At 33.2% G+C, this 23,298-nt stretch overlaps 2 long non-coding RNA genes across 2 annotated transcripts in view; one reads left to right on the top strand and one right to left on the bottom strand.

Annotated features, from left to right (window-relative positions):
- LOC143254384 (uncharacterized) overlaps positions 1-23,097 on the top strand; it is a 61,241-nt gene extending 38,144 nt beyond the window's left edge. The window contains exons 2-3 of the long non-coding RNA XR_013030176.1: positions 14,259-14,290; positions 21,045-23,097. This is a non-coding gene — a long non-coding RNA (uncharacterized LOC143254384). The remainder of the gene's footprint in view (positions 1-14,258; positions 14,291-21,044) is intronic.
- LOC143254383 (uncharacterized) lies at positions 70-17,635 on the bottom strand. The gene is made up of 3 exons (XR_013030175.1): positions 17,548-17,635; positions 1,622-1,709; positions 70-1,117 (listed from the first exon to the last, which is right to left on the bottom strand). It is a non-coding gene; the product is annotated as an uncharacterized LOC143254383 (long non-coding RNA).
- Positions 23,098-23,298: the final 201 nt, after the last annotated feature.

The raw sequence follows: 23,298 nt of genomic DNA, 5'->3' as shown, positions 1-23,298 counted from the left end.
TGTGATCTCGAAACTCCAATTTCGGACTTGTCCACTACTAAGATAAGCGCATAATTAAGGTTTGATGTACTGAAATAAGATAATCATTCTGTGGTAATTAACATAAAACACGATAGAAGCAACAGTTTAAAGACTTGTTTAACGTCCCCACAGTTTTAATTCAATAAAGACCTGAAGTTATAAACTTCAGTTCATAAATAGCAAGCTGTTTCACTCTGTATATTTCTGAACTGTGACAGAAACACATTACTGGCACAGATTTACATGGAAATTGTGTTCGCGTCAACAAGCCAATCTGATTCTTTTGACTGAATAAGGTTACAGTGTCTACAGACCTTTGATGGTATTGATTTTGCTTCACTGCCGTGATTACATCTGAGATAGAAAGTTAATGTGTTTGCTCTTATGCTCACGTGGTCTAAAGAATAAGCGGAGAGGTTACACTTTGTTCAAAACCTTTGTTGGCTAGGTTGAGAAGCCATCTTCCAGACTATTTCTGTGAAGTAGAAACGTCATGTAATTGAATCAAGTCATTATTTTCTCTCGCGATAGAATACTGGAGTTGATGGACCCCAGTATCAAATCGTAGAAAAATTCCATTTAAATAAACTTCTAAACAAACTTCTAGAAAAGTGGTATCATTTTACGTTGATGTGGAACAAACGTAATGACGTGTGATGGGAAAATATACACAGACTTCTGTATTAGAAAATAAAACCACTAAATAATGAGTTTGAAGGAAGCGTTTAGCATATATTTAAAAAGGTTTAAGATCACTTTATAAGCGTGAAATCGTTAGACTTGCTAATGTTTTCATCTTTCCATAATTATTAGATGAATATGGGAATATGTAGTTACAATCTTTCATGTCCGGCGTGACCAGGTGGGTTCGACTCGTAACCTGAGGGTCGCGGGTTCGAATTCCGGTCTCACCAAACACGCTCGCCCTTTCAGCAGTGGGGACGTTATTAGGTGACGGTCAATCCCACTATTCGTTGGTAAAAGATCAGCCCAAGAGTTGGTGGATGGTGGTGATGACTTGCTACCTTCCCTTCAGTCTTATGCTAAATTAGGGACGTCTGGAGCAAATATCCCTCGGGTAGCTTTGGGCGAAATTCTGGAACAAACAATCAAACCATTAAGTATCAGGTCACGAGATAGGTTAACACACAGAGTTAGTATGAGCCATTCTGTAAGACTAAGAAGGAGTTAGTTCACTGTACGGAGTTTTCCAAAGTGTTTAATAGAGAAACCAGTCCAGCATGCATAAGCGAGGAATAAGTGAAACCAGATGCAAGACGAAAAGCATTATTGATTACAGGGTTGTCAAATATACACATAAAGTCCAACCAATAGAAATGTTTTTAATCAGCCATATCTAATGTAAAACTCTGCATATTACAACTTTAAGTAATTACGATACATTATAGAATTATTTGATTGTATGTAAAGCATATTTTAAAGTAGCTTTGTTTTACAATAAGGTTACAAAATTATCAGTGTATATTATGTGTAGTATTATATTTCTGTGGTTATTAATATTAATTAAAATGCTACGTTGTTAAGCCATAAACAAGTAAAGTTATTATCTTCTATTAGATTAATGACATCAGAAACATACATGTGTTGAAGAACTCTTGATACCAAATGATAAAAACCCGACAACCCGAGCGCTTCCGATTGGTAGACCTTTGTTACCTAGAGGCAAACTGGGTAGAATATAAAATAGTAAACTTTAATAGCTTGTAGATTATAAAATAAACTTTGCCAGCTAGTATATTATAAAATAGTAAATTTATTAGCTTGTAGATTATAAAATAATAAATTTTATCGACTAGTAGGTTACAAAATAGTAACATTTTGTCAGCTTGTAGATTATAAAATTGTAAATTTTGTTCACTACTAGGATACCAAATAGTAAAATTTTTGTTAGCTTGTAGATTATAAAATAGTAAATTTTATTGATTAGAATGTTACAAAAGAGTAAAATTTTTGGTACTTCGAAGATTATAAAATAGTAAATTTTGTTCACCAATATGTTACAAAACAGATATTTTTTTAGTTAGCTTGTAGATTATAAAATAGTAACCATTAGGGACATGTATATTATGATATAGTTAGTTTTGTTTTCCTGTGGATCACTAGTATGTTATAAAATTAGGTTAGTAGTTGACTAGTAGGTTATAAAATAGTAATATTTTTGTATATTGTAGATTGCAAAATAGTGAATTTTGTTGACTAGTACGTTACAAAATAGTAAAAGTTTTGTAGCTTCTAATTATAAAATGGTAAATTTTGAGGACTAGTAGGTTTACAAATAATAAAAATTTTGTTAGTTTGAAGATTATAGAATAGTAAATTTTATAAAAGGTTACAAAATAGTAACATTTTGTCAGCTTTTAGAATATAAAATTGTAAATTTTGTTCACTAGTAGGATACTAAATAGTAAAATTTTTATCAGGTTTAGATTATAAAATAGTAAATTTTGTTGATTAGAAGGTTACAAAAGAGAAAATTTTTTGTTATTTCGTAGATTATAAAATAGTAAATTTTGTTGATTAGTAGGTTACAAAATAGTAAAATATTTGTTACTTCGTAGATTATATAATAGTAAATTTTGTTGACTAGTAGGTTACAAAATAGCAAAAGTTTTGTAGCTTGTAGATTATAAAATAGTAAACTTTGTTGATTAGTAGGTAACAAAATTGTAAAATTTTTGTTACTTCGAAGATTATAAAATGGTAAGTTTTGTTGACTAGTCGGTTAGAAAATAGTAACATGTTGTTAGCTTTTAGAATATAAAATTTTAAATTTTGTTCACTAGTAGTTTACAAAATAGCAATATTTTTCTTAGTTTGTAGATTATAAAATAGTAAATTCTGTTCACCATTAGATTACAAAACAGATATTTTTGTTAGCTTGTAGATCATAAAATAGTAACCTTTAGGGACATGTATATTATGATATAGTTAGCTTTGTTATCCTGTGGATCACTAGTAGGTTATAAAATTAGGTTAGTAGTTGACTAGTAGGTTATAAAAATAGTAATATTTTTGTATATTGTAGATTGCAAAATAGTCAATTTTGTTGACTAGTACGTTACAAACTAGTAAAATTTTTTAGTTTTTAATTAGAAAATAGTAAATTTTGTGGACTAGTAGGTTTACAAATAATAGAAATTTTGTTAGCTTTTAGGTAATAGAACAGCAAATTTTGTTGACAAGTAGGTTACAAGATAGTAAAATTGTTGTTAGCTTGTAGATTATAAAATAGTAAATTTTGTTGACAAGAAGTACAAGATAGTAAAATTGTTGTTAGCTTGTAGAGTATAAAATAGTAAATTTTATCGACTAGTAGGTTACAAAATTGTAACATTTTCTCAGCTTTTAGAATATAAAATTGTAAATTTTGTTCACTAGTAGGATCCCAAATAGTAGAATTTGTGTCAGCTTGTAGATTATAAAATTGTAAATTTTGTTGATTAGAAGGTTACAAAATTGTAAAATTTTTGTTATTTCGTAATTATAAAATAGTAAATTTTGTTGACTAGTAGGTTACAAAATAGTAAAATTGTTGTGAGCTTTTAGATTATAAAACAGTAAATTTTTAGACTAGTAGTTTACAAAATAGTAAACTTTTTGTAGCTTGTATTTATAAAATGGTAAGTTTTGTTGACTAGTCGGTTAGAAAATAGTAACATTTTGTTAGCTTTTAGAATATAAAATTTTAAATTTTGTTCACTAGTAGTTTACAAAATAGCAATATTTTTCTTAGTTTGTAGATTATAAAATAGTAAATTTTGTTCACCATTAGATTACAAAACAGATATTTTGTTAGCTTGTAGATTATAAAATAGTAACCTTTAGGGACATGTATATTGTGATATAGTTAGCTTTGTTATCCTGTGGATCACTAGTAGGTTATAAAATTAGGTTAGTAGTTGACTAGTAGGTTATAAAAATAGTAATATTTTTGTATATTGTAGATTGCAAAATAGTCAATTTTGTTGACTAGTACGTTACAAACTAGTAAAATTTTTTAGTTTTTAATTAGAAAATAGCAAATTTTGTGGACTAGTAGGTTTACAAATAATAGAAATTTTGTTAGCTTTTAGGTAATAGAACAGCAAATTTTGTTGACAAGTAGGTTACAAGATAGTAAAATTGTTGTTAGCTTGTAGATTATAAAATAGTAAATTTTGTTGACAAGAAGTACAAGATAGTAAAATTGTTGTTAGCTTGTAGATTATAAAATAGTAAATTTTATCGACTAGTAGGTTACAAAATTGTAACATTTTCTCAGCTTTTAGAATATAAAATTGTAAATTTTGTTCACTAGTAGGATCCCAAATAGTAGAATTTGTGTCAGCTTGTAGATTATAAAATTGTAAATTTTGTTGATTAGAAGGTTACAAAATTGTAAAATTTTTGTTATTTCGTAATTATAAAATAGTAAATTTTGTTGACTAGTAGGTTACAAAATAGTAAAATTGTTGTGAGCTTTTAGATTATAAAACAGTAAATTTTTAGACTAGTAGTTTACAAAATAGTAAACTTTTTGTAGCTTGTATTTATAAAATAGTAAATTTTGTGGACTAGTAGGTTTAAAATAATAAAAATCTTGTTAGCTTGTAGATTATAAAATAGTAAATTTTTCGAGTAGTAGGTTACAAAAATAAAAAAAAATTTTGTTAGCTTGTAGATTATAAAATAATAAATTTTGTTCACCATTAGGTTACAAAACAGATATTTTTTTAGTTAGCTTGTAGATTGTAAAATAGTAACCATTAGGGACATGTATATTATGATATAGTTAGCTTTGTTATCCTGTGGATCACTAGTAGGTTATAAAATTAGGTTAGTAGATGACTAGTAGGTTGTAAAATAGTAATATTTTTGTATATTGTAGTTTGCAAAATAGTCAATTTTGTTGACTAGTACGTTACAAAATAGTAAAATGTTTTGTTGGCTTGTAGATTATAAAATATCAAATTTTCTTGACGAGAAGGTTACAAAATAGTAACATTTAGATAGCTTGTAGAATATAAAATTGTAAATTTTGTTCACTCTTGGTCACAAAATAGTAAACTTTTTCTAAGTTTATAGATTATAAAATAGTAAATTCTGTTGACAAGTAGGTTTAAAAATAATAAATTGATTGATTGATTGATTTAGTGTTTTATGGCACAAAGCAGTGAGGCTATCTGCGTCAGAAATTCGGTAAAAATGTAAAAAAAATAAATAAATGTAGTAATAGACATAAATGGAAATGAAGGTAAAACAAAAAAGTATAAAACCAATGTTGACACCTAGTCTACAATGTTAAGATAGAAGGCAGAGTATAAGAAGTTGTAAGGTATTTACTCTAGCAAAAAGGTAATGATCATAACCCGCCAGGAAGATTAACAGGTAAGTTCAAGAACCACCGTCAATCACCTGAAGTTGGTCTTTCCAGTCCTGGTTCCGGGTTATGTGTCATAGCAACCAGTATCAAAATGTAAAACAATAGAAGTTTTAAAAGATACATAGCAAAATTGTAACAATGAGTAGCCAAATGTCCAGTAAAAAGATAAAGTCAAGTAAATGGAGTAAAATTTGTAAAAGTAAATGAAGGTAAAAACAAAACAGCAATTAAAACAAAAAATGGTGTAAAAACCAATGGTGACATCCAGTCTTCAAAGTTGTAAAATATTTACTCTAGCAAAATGGTAATGATCATAACCCGCCAAGAAGACTAACAGGTAAGTTCAAGAACCACCGTCAATCACCTGAAGTTGGCCTTTCCAGTCCTGGTTCCGGGTTATGTGTCATAGCAGCTATTATCAAAATGTAAAAGAATAAAAGTTTTAAAAGACACTCCGCAAAATCGTAATAATGAGTAGCCAAATGTCCAGTAAAAAGATAAAAATCAAGTAAATGGAGTAAAATTTGTAAAAGTAATTGAAGATAAAAGCAAAACGGCAATTAAAACAGAAAATGGCGTAAAAACCAATGTTGACATCCAGTCAACAAAGTTGTAAAGAACTACCTGTAGCAGAATGGTAATGATCATAACCCGCCAGGAAGACTAACAGGTAAGTATAAAAACCACCGTCAGTCACCTGAAGTTGGTCTTTCCAGTCCTGGTTCCGGGTTATGAGTCAATATGGCCAGTACTAAAAAGTTAAGTAGTAAAAGTGTGAAATGATATGCAGCAAAAGTATAATAAGAACTCGACAGGACGACTAACGAGTAGTTCAAACGGATAGTTCAAACAGGAGCGTCAGTCACCTGAAGTTGGCCTTTCCAGTCCTGGTGTCGAGTTATTTAATGTTCTGGCCATTGTCCAATGTCAAATTGAAGGAGAGAGATTAAAACTGTAAAAAAGGAACCACAATTAAAAAAGGTGTAATGAATAAATATGCAACACTTAAATGAGATTAAAAAGATTAATGGCCATTAAAAAATTAAAAACATTATCAAGGTGGACAGAGTCACCATCACCAATAACTCTGTCCAATGTTACAGACTGACCCTGGGAAAAAATATGTTTAAAATATTGCCGTCGTCGAGAATTGTAACGATGGCAAGAAAGTAAAATGTGGCTTATAGTGATTTGAGTGTTACACAAACTACACATTGGTGCATCAGTTCCAGGTAAAAGAAAATGATGAGTTAAAAAACTGTGACCAATGCGTAGCCTAGTGAGAACAACTTCCTCCTTCCGAACTTTACGGAAGCTAGATGGCCAAAGTCCAATTTTGGGTTTGATTTGAAAAAGTTTGTTGTCACGTTGCTCACTCCCAAGTGGACTGCCAGCTGGCACGGAGCCGAGCCTTGAAGACAACACCATAGTCCATGTACGGAATAGGTATAGGAGTGATGGTGCTGAAGCAGACATATTTAGCTGCCATGTCTGCAAGCTCGTTCCCGCGAATACCAACATGGCCTGGTATCCAGAAAAACTGGACTGAAGTAGCTGCTAATGGGAAATGGGCCAGTCGGTTTCGAATATCAGCGAGAATAGGATGTGAGCTAATGTGTAGCGATTCCAAAGCAAGTATAGAACTAAGCGAATCAGTATAAATAGTGCAGTTGGAGTTGGAGTGCAGAGTCAGCTGCAATATGATCCAGGGCAAAAGGTATGGCATACAGTTCAGCAGTGAACACAGAAGCTGTAGAAGGGATTCTGCGCGGAACTACTGACCCATAGCAAACCATAGCAGAGCCCACTGAATTACCTGATTTGGAACCATCTGTATAAATGGGAACTGAATGATTGTTTGAAAGATATTCATTGAATAAAAGACGGTACTTCCAATCTGGAGTATCTGCCTTTTTTAGGTGACTGAAAGAAAGGTCACATTTGGGGGCTGTAATAAGCCATGGTGGGATGGGCCAACCTGTGGAATCTGCAATGTTATCCAAGGACAGACCCAATTCATCCAATTGCGCCCGGATGCGAAGGCCAAACGGAGCAATGACAGATCGTCTGTTCTGAAAAAAGTACTGCCCACCGAGGAAGGAAAACACATTTCCAGGTGGGATGCTTTGGTAAGGAATGAAGTTTCGAAGTATATTGTAAAGATAGTTGCAAACGGCGAAGGTGTAGAGAAGGTTCATGAGATTCAATGTATATACTTTGAACTGGAGAGGTACGGAAAGCCCCTGTGCAGAGTCGAAGTCCTTGGTGATGAATGGGGTCCAGCATCTTTAAGGCCGAGGGTCTGGCAGAGCCATAGACCATTGATCCATAATCGAGTTTCGATCTAATAAGAGCACGATATACTTTTAACATTGAACAGCGATCTGCCCCCCAACTGGTAGAAGAGAGAACACGGAGGATGTTCAGTGCTCTTGTGCATTTGACCCGAAGCTGCTTTAAGTGTGGTATAAAGGTCTGTTTACGATCAAAGATAAGCCCCAAGAACTTGGTCTCCGGGACCACTGGCAGGAAAACTTCACCGATATGAAGTTCAGGATCAGGGTGAATACCCCGTCGACGGCAAAAGTGCATGCATACAGTTTTGGAGAGAGAGAAATTAAAGCCGTTCGCCAGAGTCCACTTCCGTACACAATTGAGGGCGGTTTGTAGTTGCCGCTCAATATATCTCATGTTTGACGACTGACATAAGATGTGAAAGTCGTCGACATACAGCCCATTCGCAACAGTGAGAGGGAGTTGTTCAGTGATGGCATTTTTCTTTATACTGAAGAGTGTACCACTCAATACACAGCCTTGAGGGACTCCCAAGTTCCTGTACAAAAGAACGGGAAAGTGTCGAACCCACACGAACTTGGAATCTCCTGTCCATTAAAAATTTTTTAATAAACATGGGAAGATGGCCACGCAACCCATATGTTTGGAGGTCTCGCAAAACGCCATACCTCCATGTTGTGTCGTAAGCCTTCTCTATGTCAAAGAATATTGATACAAGATGTTGGCGGATGAGAAAGGCTTCTCTGATAGATGTTTCAAGACGAATTAGGTGGTCTGTGGTGGAGTACTGTCGACGGAACCCACTCTGGGTGGGCGAGAGGAGGTTGTTTGATTCAAGGAACCAAACAAGACGAGCATTAACCATCCTTTCTAATGTCTTACAGAGACAGCTCGTCAAAGCAATTGGACGGTAGTTTGAAGGAATCTTGGGATCTTTCCCTGGCTTAGAGAAAGGTAAAATAATAGCCTGGCGCCAGGCATCAGGAAAAACATTCTCCTGCCAGATCCGGTTGAAAACAATCAGAAGGACATCAAGAGAAGCAGGAGATAGATGGTGCAGCATGTCATAATGAATATCATCAGGTCCAACAGACGTACTGGCAGACCGATGAAGGACCATTTTTAGTTCCACCAGGGTAAAGGGACAATTATAATCAAAGAAACAGTCAGTTCGAAAGGAAAGAGGTGATCGCTCTGCCCGAGTCTTGATAGCCAGGAAGGTGGAGGAACAAGCAGAAGTGCTAGATACCCGGCAAAACCTTTCACCTAGAGTGTTAGCGACGTTCCGAACATCAGTCACCTCCTGACCATCAGAGAGTAAGATCGAGAGGGGGACAGAATTGTAGTGTCCATTAACCTTTCGAATCCTGTCCCATATGATCTTGGAACGGGTGGTAGAAGATATGCTGGTTGTGAACTTAATCCAAGATTCCTTCTGGCTTTGACGTCTTACCCACCTAGCATGTGCACGGGCCCGTTGGAAAGCAACCCGGTTTGAAAGTGTGGGATATCTACGAAAAGTATCCCAGGCCCGCTTTTGAGCCTTCCATGCTAAGTGGCAAGCAGGATTCCACCACGGACGAGGATATCGTGGAAAACGTGTCGAGGTTTTAGGAATACACTGAGCAGCTGCATGTGTAATACAGTCAGTTACCGCTGCTACACAGTCGTCTATTGATGGCTGATTTACGATGGCAGGATCAAGTTCTGCGAGAGCAGTGAAAGTGGACCAGTCTGCCTGATCCAGCTTCCACCGGGGCACGCGGGTAGGGTGGCATCGACCACGGCCAGTCTCTCTCAAAAGGATCGAAAAATGATCACTGCCTAGTGGATTACTGTCAACCCTCCATGAAAAATGGGAGAATAATGAAGAGGAGCAAACTGAGAGATCAACAGCGGTAAAGGACTGACTAGGTGCATGAAAGTAAGTGGAAGAACCAGTATTGAAAAGAGAAAAATTGTGATCAGAGAGCATCCACTCTACAGATCGGCTTCTCCCATCAATAATAGCACTTCCCCCAGAGGGGATGATGTCCATTAAAATCCCCTAGGATTAGAAATGGAGATGGCAATTGTTCAACGAGAGCATCAAGATCTAATTGATCATATGTCTCTCCAGGGGACAGGTACAGAGAACAAACAGTGATGGTATGACCCAAGGAAACACGGATGGCTACAGCCTCCAAGGGTGTGTTGAGTGACAAAGACAGGGTGGGCACGTGTTCATCAACCAACAGTGCCACCCCTCCATGTACTCGACCATCACACAACCTGTCATTTCTGTACAGAGAAAACTGCCGAATGGAGACAGTATCAGCAGTTTTGAGAAATGTTTCTTGTAAAGAAAGACAAACAGGATGGTGGGAAGCAATCAGCGTTTTGATATCATCCAGATTAGAACGTAAACCTCGACAGTTCCATTGTATCAAGGTGCCCATTTTTAAGAACGGGTAGGTGAAGTGGCTGGAGAACCCTTCGGTTTACGACCATGTCTTTTTTCTTTACTGTTTTTAGTCGGAGGAGGTCTATCAACCTCCATGGATCCTGCTCTGGGTCGGGTGGGCAGGTTTTTGTTATTGGAAGAGGAATCCAGTGACTGAGGACGCGAACGAATAATTGTTTTGTCTCTTGTGGTGGGAGAAAAAAGATGTATGAGAAGAAATGCCTGTATTTGAAACTGAAGGACGTGGATCTTGAGGTTTGTTGGAAGATACGAGAGAAACAGAGATGGGTGTGGAAGTCGATTCATCAACCTTTTTAACCACGGAGGTCAAAAGGCTTTTCATTTGTTTTGAAAACGATTCTCTTGGAGGCACAGAGAGATCTGTCTGCACTCCCACTGTAGTTGTGGAATGAAGTGCAGCAGCATATGTCCGAGATGGAGTTGTGGACAGCAATTTCCGAGCCTCAGGAGAACTAATGTTATGTGTCGTTTTCAAACGCTGCACCTCTTTTTCCTCCAACCATTTTGGGCAAGAATGAAAGTAAGAGGGGTGAGAACCATTGCAGTTTACGCAATGTGGGTTCATGTCACAGTCATAGGCATCGTGGTTCTTGCCTCCACAACGAGCACATGTCAGGGAACCACGACAAGACGTCTTTGAGTGGCCGAATCTCTGACATTGGAAACATCGAAGAGGGTTTGGTATGTATGGCCGAACCCTGCAAATGAATAACCTGCCTTGATGGTGGCAGGTGCACGTGGTGAAGTAAATGTTAAAACGAGGGTATTTGTTGGCAGTGTAACTCCATCTTTGCGAGTGGAGATGCGCCTCACTGCAGAAACTCCTTGAGTGGAGAGACCAGCGAGAATTTCTGACTCGGGAACGTTCTTCAAATCCCTTTCAACAATAACTCCTCGTGAAAAATTCAAGGTAGCATGGGGTGTAACCTCAATAGGTATATCCCCAATTGCCTTTGAATTCAAGAGGAGTTCACTGTGTTGGGATGTGGATGTTTCAACCAATATGTCACCAGATCGAAGTTTCTTTACTGATTTTGGAGAGCCAGCAAGTCCCTCTAGCCCCTTTTGAATAAAAAAAGGGGACATTTGCCCTAAAGGTTTTTCCGAAAGAGAATGTAATATAAGAAAATGAGGTACGTGTGTTACTGATGTTGAAGATTGCTGTTCTGAGTATTCAAGACGTGGTCGCTTACCCATTGACTGTTTTTTTACAATTTTATTTAAATTTTTTAGAGTATCCATAGGAAAAGGAAAAAATTTCGGTACCCACTGACCCCACCCACCATGGAGCCCTACAAGGGGACGCACTGCAAAGTCACGCAAGGACAATGCAGCAACGCCAGGGTTTCGTGAGCACTATACCCAAACACCAGCATCAGGCACAATGTCCATAACATCCGTTGAGAACTTCCAACACTGGTACTTGGTTGACTCTAGCCCAAGTGGACCAGCCGATTGACCCAAGGGGGGCCACCCAAAGGCCGCCCGTCTAAAGGAATTTGAGGCCAAAGTGGTGTGTTAGGGTTGGACCCCTCAACCACCAGGTTCCTCTCCTCCCCTTCACGGGTCGCCACGTGGGTGGATGTTTAGATCCCAGAGAAGGTAACCAGATAGAACAGAACCTTCCCTGGGAGGTCCCCTCACCACGTACAGGAATCCACACCGAGGGGAAAAATAATAAAATTTGTGTTAGCTTGTAGATTATAAAACAGTAAATTTTGTTGACTAGTATTTTACAAAATAAAAATTCTTTTGTTAGCTTGTAGATTATAAAATAGTAATTTTTGTTGACTACTAGGTTATATGAAATAGTAAAATTTTTGTTAGCTTGTAGATCATAAAATATTAAATTTTGTTTATAAGTAGGTTACAAAATAGTTAAAATTTGTTATTTCGTAGATTAACAAGTAGTAAATTTTGTTGACTAATAGGTTACGAAATTGTAAAATTTGTGTTACCTTGTAGATATTAAAATAGTAAATTTTGTTGACTACTAGGTTACAAAATAGAAAATTTTTCGTTAGCTTGTAGATTATAAAATAGTAAATTTTGTTGACTAGTAGGTTATATGAAATAGTAAAATTTTTGTCCGCTTGTAGATTATAATATAGTAAATTTTATTGAATAGAAGGTTAGAAAATAGTAACATTTTTGTCAGCTTGTAGATTATAAAATAGTAAATTTTATGAATTAGTAGGTTACAACAGGGTAAAATTTTTATTGCTTCATAGATTATACAATAATAAATTTTGTTGTTTAGTAAATTACAAAATAGTAACATTTTGTTCGCTTTTAGAATATAAAATTGTAAATATTATTTACTAGTAGGTTGCAAAATAGTAAAATTGTTGTTAGTTTGAAGATTATACAATACTAAATGTTGTTAACTTGTAGGTTACAAAACAGTAAAATTTTTGATAGCTTCCAGATTATAAAACGATAAATTTTGTTCACGAGTAGGTTACAAAATAAAATTTTATTCGTGAGCTATAGATTAAAAATAGTAAAATTTTGTTCACTGGTAGGTTACAAAATAGTAAAACGTTTCTTGTCTTTTGGATTATAAAACAGTAAATTTTGTTGAGTGATTAGTCACAAAAGAGTAAAATTTTTGTTAGGTTTTAGATAATGAAATAGTAAATTTTGTTGACTAGTAGGCTACAAAATAAAAATTTTTTGGCAGCTTGTAGATTATAAAATCGTTAATTTTTATGACTAGTCGTTTAAAAAATAGTAAAATATTTGTTAGCTTGTAGATTATAAAATTGTAAATTTTGTTTACTAGTAGCTTACAAAATGGAAATATTTTGTTAGCTTGTATATTATAAAATAGTAAAGTTTGTTAACTAGTAGTTACAGAATAGTAAAGATTTTGTTAGCTTGTATATTATAAAATAGAAAACCTTGTTGACTAGTAGATTACTAAATAGTAAAATTTTTCTTATATTTTAGTTTATAAAACAGTAAATTTTGTTGACTAGTAGGTTACAAAATAGTAATATTTTTGTTAGCTTGTAGATTATAAAATAGAAATTTTTGTTGACTATTAGGTTACAAAATAGTGAAAATTTGTTATTTCGTAGATAAACAAATTGTAAATTTTGTTGACTAATAGGTTACGAAATAGAAAAATTTGTGTTAGCTTGTAGATATTAAAATTGTAAATTTTGTTGACTGGTAGGTTACAAGATAGTAAAATTTTTGTTTGATCGTAGATTATAAAAATAGTTAATTTTGTTGACTAGTAGCTTAGAAAATAGTATCATTTTGTTACTTTTTAGATTATACAGTTGTTAATTTTGTTCACAAGAAGGTTACAAAATATTAAAATTTTTTATCTTTCAGATTATAAAATTGTAAATTTTGTTGTCTAGTAGATAACAAAATAGTAAAATTTTTGTTAGCTCGTAGATTATAAAATAGTAAATTTTGTTGACTAGTAGGTTAGAAAATAGTAACATTTTGTTTGTTTTTAGATTATAAAATTTTAAATTTTGTCACTAGTCGGTTACAAAATCGTAAAACGTTTGTTGCTTGTAATTATAAAATAGTAAATTTTGTTGACCAGTAGGTAAGAAAATAGTAAAATTTTTGTTAGCTCGTAGATTATAAAATAGTTAATTTTGTTGACTAGTAGATTACAAAATCGTTAAATTTTTGTTAGGTTTTAGATAATGAAATAGTAAATTTTGTTGACTAGTAGGTTATAAAATAGTAAAATTTTTGTATCTTGTAATTATAAAATAGTAAATTTTGTTGATTAGTAGGTTAAAAAATGGAAATATTTTGTTTGCTGGTAGATTATAAAATAGTAAATTTTCTTGATTAGTAGGTTACAAAATGGAAGTATTTTGTTTGCTTGTAGATTATAAAATAGTAAAGTTTCTCGACTAGTAGGTTACAAAATAAATTTTTTTTTGTCAGCTTGTAGATTAAAAATAGTAAAATTTGCTTTAGCTTGTAGATTATATAATAGTAAATTTTGTTGATTAGTAGGTTACAAAATAGTAAAATTTTGTTACTTTTTAGATTAGACAATTGTTTATTTTGTTCAACAGTAGGTTACAAAGTATTAAAATTTTTGTTATTATTCAGATTAGAAAATTGTAAATTTTGTTGACCAGCAGGTAAGAAAATAGTAAAATTTTTGTTAGCTCGTAGATTATAAAATAGTTAATTTTGTTGACTAGTAGATTACAAAATCGTTAAATTTTTGTCAGCTTGTAGATTGTAAAATAGTAAATTTTGTTGACTAGTAAATTACAAAATAGCAAAATTTTTGTTATTTCTTTGATTAACAAATAGGAAATTTTGTTGACTAATAGGTTACGAAATAGTAAAATTTGTGATAGCTTGTAGATTATAAAATAGTAAATTTTGTTGACTACTAGGTTACAAAATAGAAAATTTTTGTTAGGTTGTAGGTTATAAAACTGTACATTTTATTGAATAGTTGGTTACAAAATAGTAAAATTTTTGTTAGGTTTTAGATAATGAAATAGTAAATTTTGTTGACTAGTAGGTTATAAAATAGTAACATTTTTGTATCTTGTAATTATAAAATAGTAAATTTTGTTGATTAGTAGGTTACAAAATGGAAATATTTTGTTTGCTAGTAGATTATAAAATAGTAAATTTTGTTGACTAGTAGATTACAAAATCGTTAAATTTTTGTCAGCTTGTAGATTGTAAAATAGTAAATTTTGTTGACTAGTAAATTACAAAATAGCAAAATTTTTGTTATTTCTTTGATTAACAAATAGGAAATTTTGTTGACTAATAGGTTACGAAATAGTAAAATTTGTGATAGCTTGTAGATTATAAAATAGTAAATTTTGTTGACTACTAGGTTACAAAATAGAAAATTTTTGTTAGGTTGTAGGTTATAAAACTGTACATTTTATTGAATAGTTGGTTACAAAATAGTAAAATTTTTGTTAGGTTTTAGATAATGAAATAGTAAATTTTGTTGACTAGTAGGTTATAAAATAGTAACATTTTTGTATCTTGTAATTATAAAATAGTAAATTTTGTTGATTAGTAGGTTACAAAATGGAAATATTTTGTTTGCTAGTAGATTATAAAATAGTAAATTTTCTTGATTAGTAGGTTACAAAATGGAAGTATTTTGTTTGCTTGTAGATTATAAAATAGTAAATTTTCTTGACTAGTAGGTTAAAAATAATTTTTTTTGTCAGCTTGTAGATTAAAAATAGTAAAATTTTGTTGACCTGTAGGTTACAAAATAGTAAAATTTGCTTTAGCTTGTAGATTATAAAATAGTAAATTTTGTTGATTAGTAGGTTACAAAATAGTAAAATTTTGTTAGCTTTTAGATTACAAAATTGTAAATTTTGTTGATTGGTAGGTTACAAGATCGTTAAATTTTGTTGGTTAGTAGGTTACAAAAGAGTTAAATTTTTATTACTTCACATATTATAAAATAGTAAATTTTGTTCACTAGTAGGTTACAAAATAGTAATATTTTTTTTAGTTTGTAGATTATACAATAGTACATTTTGTTGACTTGTAGGTTACAAAACAGAAATTTTTTGTGAGCTTCTAGATTAGAAAAAAAAATATTAAAAATAGTAAAATATTGTTCACTGGTAAGTTACAAAATAGTAAATTTTTTCTTATCTTGTGGATTATAAAACAGTAAATTTTGTTGAGTAATTGGTTACAAAATAGTAAAATTTTTATTAGGTTTTAGATAATGAAATAGTAAATTTTGTTGAGTAGTAGGTTAGAAAATAGTAAAATTTTTGTAGCTTGTAATTATAAAATAGTAAATTTTGTTGATTAGTAGGTTACAAATAGTAAAATATTTATTAGTTTGAAGATTATACAATAGTAAATTTTGTTGACTAGTAGGTTACAGAATAGTAAAATTTTTCTAGCTTCTAGATTATAATGTGATAAATTTTGTTGACTATAGGTTAGAAAATAGAAAATGTTTTGTGAGGTTGTACATTATAAAATATTAAATTTTGTTGTCTAGTTGGTTACAAAATAGTAACATTTTGTTAGTTTGTATATGATAAAATAGTAAATTTTTTTGACTGGTAGGTCACAAAATAGTAATATTTTTGTTAGCCTTTCGATTGTAAAATAATAAATTGTGTTGACTAGTAGGTTACAAAATAGTAAAATTTTTGTTAGCTTGTTCTTTATAAAATATTAAATTTTGTTGACTGGTAGGCTAGAAAATAGTAACATTTTTGTCAGGTTGTAGATTATAAAATAGTAAATTTTGTTGACTAGTAGGTTATAAACATAGTAAAAGTTTTGTTACCTTGTAGATTATAAAATATTAAATTTTTGATGGTAGGTAACAAAATAGCATTTTAGTAAGTTTGTAGGTTATAAAATAGTAAATTGTGTTGACTAGTAGGTTAGAATATAGTAAAATTTTTGTTAGTTTGTACATTATAAAATATTAAATTTTTTTGATTAGTATGTTTCAAAATAGTAACATTTTTATTAGCTTTTAGATTATAAAACAGTAAATTTTGTTGACTGGTAGGTTACAAAATTGAATTTTTTTAGCTTGTAGGGTTTAAAATAGTAATTTTTTTGTTAGTTTGTACATTATAAAATAGTGAATTTTGCTTACTAGTAGGTTACAAAATAGTAAATTTGTTAGGTTGCAGATCATGAAAAGAGTAAATTTTGTCAGCTGTTTGATCATGATTAGAAACTTATAATATTATGACGTTGTCTTATAAGCTGCATATTTACTACATCGTGAAATATCATGTAGTATAAGTGGTACGTTTATTACTGTTGGGTTACAAAGCTATAAAACCATTAAGTTTTAAGATTGTTTAGTTCCGAAAGTTGTAGCTCGGTGAGTTATGAGTCTAGTGATTTTTTTAAAGTAATTGTGTCTCAAAAGTAATTTAATAAGTTGCCGTTAAAACACAAAAAACATCAACTATTAAAACTTCTGCGTGAAAAGTTTTTTGTTTTGTTGAAAAATTTATTTAATTGAACCTTTAAATAAAATAAGTAGTTATTATTACTTTGAGAAATTGTAATGCGAGCCTGGAAAAGGTTGGTAATACAACGAAGTGACCACACTCACACTATGGAATAATAGGTTACTCGTAGTGTTCCAGAAAGTTAATTGGTAAGTGTTTTAGGAAACCCAATAACTATTTTTGTGTGTAATAACTCTTGGATCACGCATACACACACAAAAATCAGAAAAAAAATCAAATTTAAAAAGGCCTTTGAATTACAGTTACGTAAGCACATAGGCAGACTTTTTATCGCCTCCAGTAAAATATGAGCATTAACTCGAGGTTGTAAAATTATAAATTTGTTTTAAACTACCTTTCGAACTACTTGTATCTGTTCAAGTTAACCACAAATTACTTACTAGTTTTTATTCATTCTTTACCGATGGGATTTACATGTTGAATCACACCATGTGACTTCAGTTTTTACCTGCTACAACATTTAACTGGTCAAACAACTCGGAGAAATCAATCTTTTTTTTTGTATGTGTGCAAAACATTTACAAAGCCCCCATGCAGAAGATAAGGGAACTAATTTATGGTATTTTTGTTTACGTTGGTGTAACTCATGGTATTTTTAGGTACGTTTATTTCCTGCAGGTTGGAACAGTAACTATTCTAATAAGACGTTTAGAAAAATATATTTTACAAATTAAATCTGAACGTTCTACCTGATTAAATTGTAAGATTGTTTGTTTGTTTTTAATTTCACGCAAAGCTACTCAAGGGCTATCTGCGCTAGCCTTCCTAATTTAGCAGTGTGAGACTAAAGGGAAGACAGCTAGTCATCACCACCCGTCGCCAACTCTTGGGCTACTTTTTACCAACGAATAGTGGGATTGACTGTTACATTATAATGCCCCCACTGCTGAAAGGACGAGCATGTTTGGTGTGACGAGAATTCGAAACCGCGACCTTCAGATTACGAGTCGAACGCCTTAACTCATCGGGCCATGCCGGGCCGCTAAGTTGTAAGAAGAGACAAGTAACGGATATCAGTTAAAATAAAACATAATATTTAATCACACACGCACAAATAGCTATTAGTCATTAAGTACAGTGTACTGGACCAAAGACTCGTCTGTCTGGATAGTGATAAGAACACTACAGTTGTCAAATTTTAAAGTTAATCTGTCTAAACTGATAGAACCATCAATTCTATGCTTCTTACAAGAGGGTACATTATTCCAGTGTTCACGTACCCTACATGGCTAGGTGGTTAAAGCACTCGACTCGTAATCTGAGGGTTATAGGTTCGAATCCCCGTCACACTAAACATGCTCACTCTTCCGACTGTGTGGGCGTTTTAATATGACGGTCAATCCCCCTATTCGTTGGTAAAAGTGTAGCCCAAGAGTTGGCGGTGGGTGGTGATGACTAGTTGCCTTCATTCTAGTCTTACACTGCTAAATTAGGGACGGCTAGCGCAGATAGCTTTCGTGTAGCTTTTCACGAAATAAAAAACAAACAAACTAATAAACTAGTTAAGAAAGTACTTAGCACAAGGTGAGTTGAGAATATATATATACACTTTGTTCTGTTTGAGTGAATGAAGACAAATGGATATAGTTGTAAAAAATCAATTAATTTGTATGTTATTATTTTCCTCTCTCAGTTAAATATTTTCTGTCGTTTCTCCCGTTTACCTGAGAACATTATAATTAATATGATTAATATTATATTTTTGCCTATTTATTTTTCTATATATACATATCTTCTATATTTGAGCGTCTAAATCATAAACTGTAAATTTCATAAATGTATATTGATATTCAGGCTAATACCAAGGGTTCTGTGTGAATCAAAAATCATAATTTCATCTGAGCTGGATCTAAGAACTTAGGCCCGACATGGTCAGGTGATTAAGGCACTCGACTCGTAATCTAAGGGTTGTGGGTTCGAATCCCGGTCGCACCAAACATGCTCGCCGTTTTTGCCGTGGGAGCGTTATAACATGACGGTCAATTCTACTATTCGTTGGTAAAAGTGTAGCCCAAGAGTTGGCGGTAGGTGGTGATGACTAGCTGTCTTCCCTCTAGTCTTACACTGCTAAATTAGGGACGGCTAGCGCAGATATCTCTCAAGTAGCTTTACGCGAAATTCAAAACAAACAAATAAAGAACTTATTCAGTGATACCAAACAAATTAATTACGGATCTTTCGGAATTTTTAAAATTTTATCATGAACTTGACGACGAGAGACAAAATATTCTATAGAAACGCTATTTGTACGCGGTAATTACTGTATAAATAAATCGTTGTCCTCAATTGATGAGTTCTGGTACTATACGAGGAATTTAATAGGGAAACAAAAGAAAGATCTGATGTGTTATATATTGTTTTTACACATCTCTGTACAAATTTGTTTGTAGTTTACTACGAAGCTACAAAATGGGCTATCTGTGCTATGCCAATCACGGATATCGAAACCCGGTGTCTAATGTTCGGAGACATATCGCAGTGCTATGATGGAGCCAAGGCAACTTGAGAGAAATGTTGGGAAAATGTCTTCAGCATTAGTTGGAATATTTTCTTTGGCTGTCCTACTATTCGTGTAATACTGCTATAACAATAACTTAGCTATTCAATTAATAACACTGAAGATGTGTGTGTAGACCCTCAACTAGAAAGTGACCCCTGGGGTCATTTTAAAGGTCAGTTTATGCAAAAAGAGTCACATTTAGTTCTTGCATATTTTTATTGTCGATTAGGCCATGACTTTCAGGAAATTAATATCCATGATCTAGATTGTTTACCTTATGGAATGATGAACACTATTACTTTACACATAAAATTGCATGGGGAAATTGAATACAAATAATTTTTTCTCAAAATTTTTGATCAAGTTAATTATACAATAATTAACCATGAATGTTTTCAGAGAGAATTACCGACTTCCCATGGTGCATCATGTGTCAAGATGGCGTTGATTCGAAGATTCTCTTTAAATGTATGGCATTGAGTAAGAAGAACAACGGTTGGAAAGAAAAGAAAAATGAGAGAAATGACGTTTTGAGATTTTCCAGACATATTGGATAAACTGTGGTTCTTTAAGTTCGCGATAATAATTTAAAACGGTGTAAGTTGTGCCACAGTCTATTTGAATCTGAATCAAATAGTCTGATTCATACCATGAATGAAGAACTTTTTTCAGTCCCCAACAACAAGTCAAAACTCTCAACTTGTCATTGACTAGAAGCAGTGAGGGTGACCAGGAGGCTGACAGCAAGAACATTAATTCTCAGTAGATGGTCAATAACATTCTTGTGTATGTTCTGAATCACTCCACACGCAGATTAAATTAGGTGGAGTTAATGCTGTAATAGTTGAAGGTTGCTATTGCATTGCATGCACGTGGATGCCAATTGAAATAAGTCAATAATAGTGCCTGACGAAGATGATAAGAGATGTGCTTCTATGAATGAACTTGAAAGTATAAGACTATAGGGAAAGCAGCTCGCTCTTTCAGCCGTTCGGGCATTATAATGTGACGGTCAATTCCACTATTCGTTGGTAAAAGAGGAGCCCAAAGGTTAGTGGTTGGTGGCGAAGATTGGTTCAAATTACCCCCTACCCTCAGATTACGAGTCTAGCGACTTAAACACCTGGCTATGCCGGTCTGAACTTCGTTAAACATTAACACTAAGATGTTCTGATTCCATGTATTTGACATAAAGGATGTGTCTTAAGTGTGAGAAACTACGTGACAATTCAGATGTGGATATATTACAGTTCTTTGTCCGAAAGAATACTTTACCAGAGAACCGTTTATCACATAATAATAATAATAAGATAATACTTATGGAGATTAGATGTATGGTCACCTCTCTTGTTACAGATCAGATTTCATTATTTCCAGAGCTTCAACTAAGTCACTCCAACACGGCAATCTTTGTCACCTGAATCTGACTCCACTAATGACAATGTTGCCAGGCCATCCCATAAGAGTTGTATCTTTCAGAATACGGCGCACCTTTTTTCCCGTTGAACCAAGGCATTCTGGATATTCTACATCATTCATCAAGCTAGCAAAGACCCGACCAGAAACATACCAATGAAGCTGGATTATCATATAATCTATACTTGTTTTGCATTTATTGTTTGGTAATGTGGAGGTGTTATAATGACTTGATGATAATGTAAAGATGAAATTATACAAAAGCTTTCAGTGTATTGTGTATGGTGCATCCAGAAGATAGAAGATTACATCATAGCCAACCTTATGGACTTCTGTACCATGAAAATCTCTGAGATAAACAATACCATCATTTTAGTCATGACTAGACAAGTTGTTAGATGTTTTAGGGACACTCTGAGCTTCTCTATGGTATTCCTTACAACGAGAATCTAAAATTCTATCGAACAAAATGGGTTAAACGTTTAACAAGAAAGTAGTTTAATTCCATACAGCCTTGACATGGTCTGGTTGTTAGAGCACTTGACTCGTAACCTGACTGTAAATCCCATTATTCGCTCGTAAAAAATGTAGTCCCAGAGTTGAAGCGGATTTGTGGATTTGCTGCCTTCCCTCTGGTTTATTACTTCAAAATTAGGGACGACTAGCGTAGATAGCCCTCGTGTAGATTTGCGCGAAATTCAAAAACAAATAAAAAACCCTCTTTACGAAACGTAAATAAGAGCATAATGTCAACACCTTGACTTTACGTGAAAAATGCCCAAACGTTCTTTATAATATGATTGCTTTTAACCAGAAAAAGGGATTTCACTGGAACTAGTACAAGCCACAGTAATACGAGTGCGCAAATTATTCAAACTATTAATTTTAAGAAACGTTCACCCCTGACTGTAACCCGAGCATCAAAATATTATATTTCTACAAAGTGTTAATTTCTTTTTCTTTTACAAACTAGTGTATTCTAAAACTTTAAAAAGCATAGGCCCGGCATGTTAAGGCGTTCGAATCGTAATCTGAAGGTCGCGGGTTGGAATCCCGGTCGCACCAAACATGCTCACCCTTTCAGCCGTGGGGGCGTTATAATGTGACTGTCATTCTCACTATTCGTTGATAAAAGAGTAGCCCAAGAGTTGGCGGTGGGTGATGATGACTAGCTGCCTTCCTTCTAGTCTTACACTGCTAAATTAGGGACGGCTGGCACAGATAGCCCTCGAGCAGCTTTGTGCGAAATTCAAACAAACAATCAAAAAGCATATAAAGCTTTTCTGAAAAATATAAATACCGAGAAATTTCCTCAACTCCTGATAATTTGAGCTTTGAATAATAAATAATTTGAATTTTGAAGGACGTTCATATCATCTTCACTTCAGATAGTAAATCATTTATAATTTCACCATTGATTTAGGAGCACAATATTTGCTTCTAAGTATTACACACGAATTAATTACTTCTCCTTATTAATTTCATCAGTGCTGGAATACACATACATTATCTTTCTCCATATCTGAAATACTGATTAATTAATACTGCATTTTAATCACTTTTGTTTTGAAGTAGTCATACAATATCTTGTTCCACCTGTTACGATATTAAGTATTTACACGACTGAGTATTGAAGCTCATGGTTGCCAACAAGTAAGTTTGAAGCACAACCACAAGCAACATATTTAGGATATGTTTTGTAAATAATAAGTGGAACTGAAACGAGAAGAAGAAAATTCTAATATGGACTATAGAGGGCGCTAATTAACTGCTTTGGTTATTATAATTCATTGGCAGTCAAAGTAGTTTTTTTCCCTACCGTACTCTACACTGGAAGTCTCAGAATGGTTCTCTGTTTATTTTGTATCTTTAGACCGTACACAATTAGATAATAGAGCTGACACCCATAGGCTTTTTTTAAATAATAACTGGCTTCATTGGCAACCCTTTCCACCGCTTTCAGCAAAATTGTATAGACATAAAAAACCGTATGTCAGCAACTGTAAGTGATAGAATGCTGAACAAACTATCTATTTATAGGTTGTGAACCACGAAACACTTACTGTTTACATCATTTTATATCCCGAAGACGTATTTTATATTCTTATGGCTTTGTTTGTTTAGTTGTATTTAAGTACAAGGCGATACAATGGGCTATCTGTGCTACACCCATCAGGGGTATCAAAACCCGGTTTCTAGCGTTCTAAGTTTGCAG

The sequence above is a fragment of the Tachypleus tridentatus genome, chromosome 6 (genome assembly GCF_004210375.1).
Source record: "Tachypleus tridentatus isolate NWPU-2018 chromosome 6, ASM421037v1, whole genome shotgun sequence".
Lineage (NCBI taxonomy): Eukaryota > Metazoa > Arthropoda > Merostomata > Xiphosura > Limulidae > Tachypleus > Tachypleus tridentatus.
This window is presented reverse-complemented; position numbering and strand designations above follow the sequence as displayed.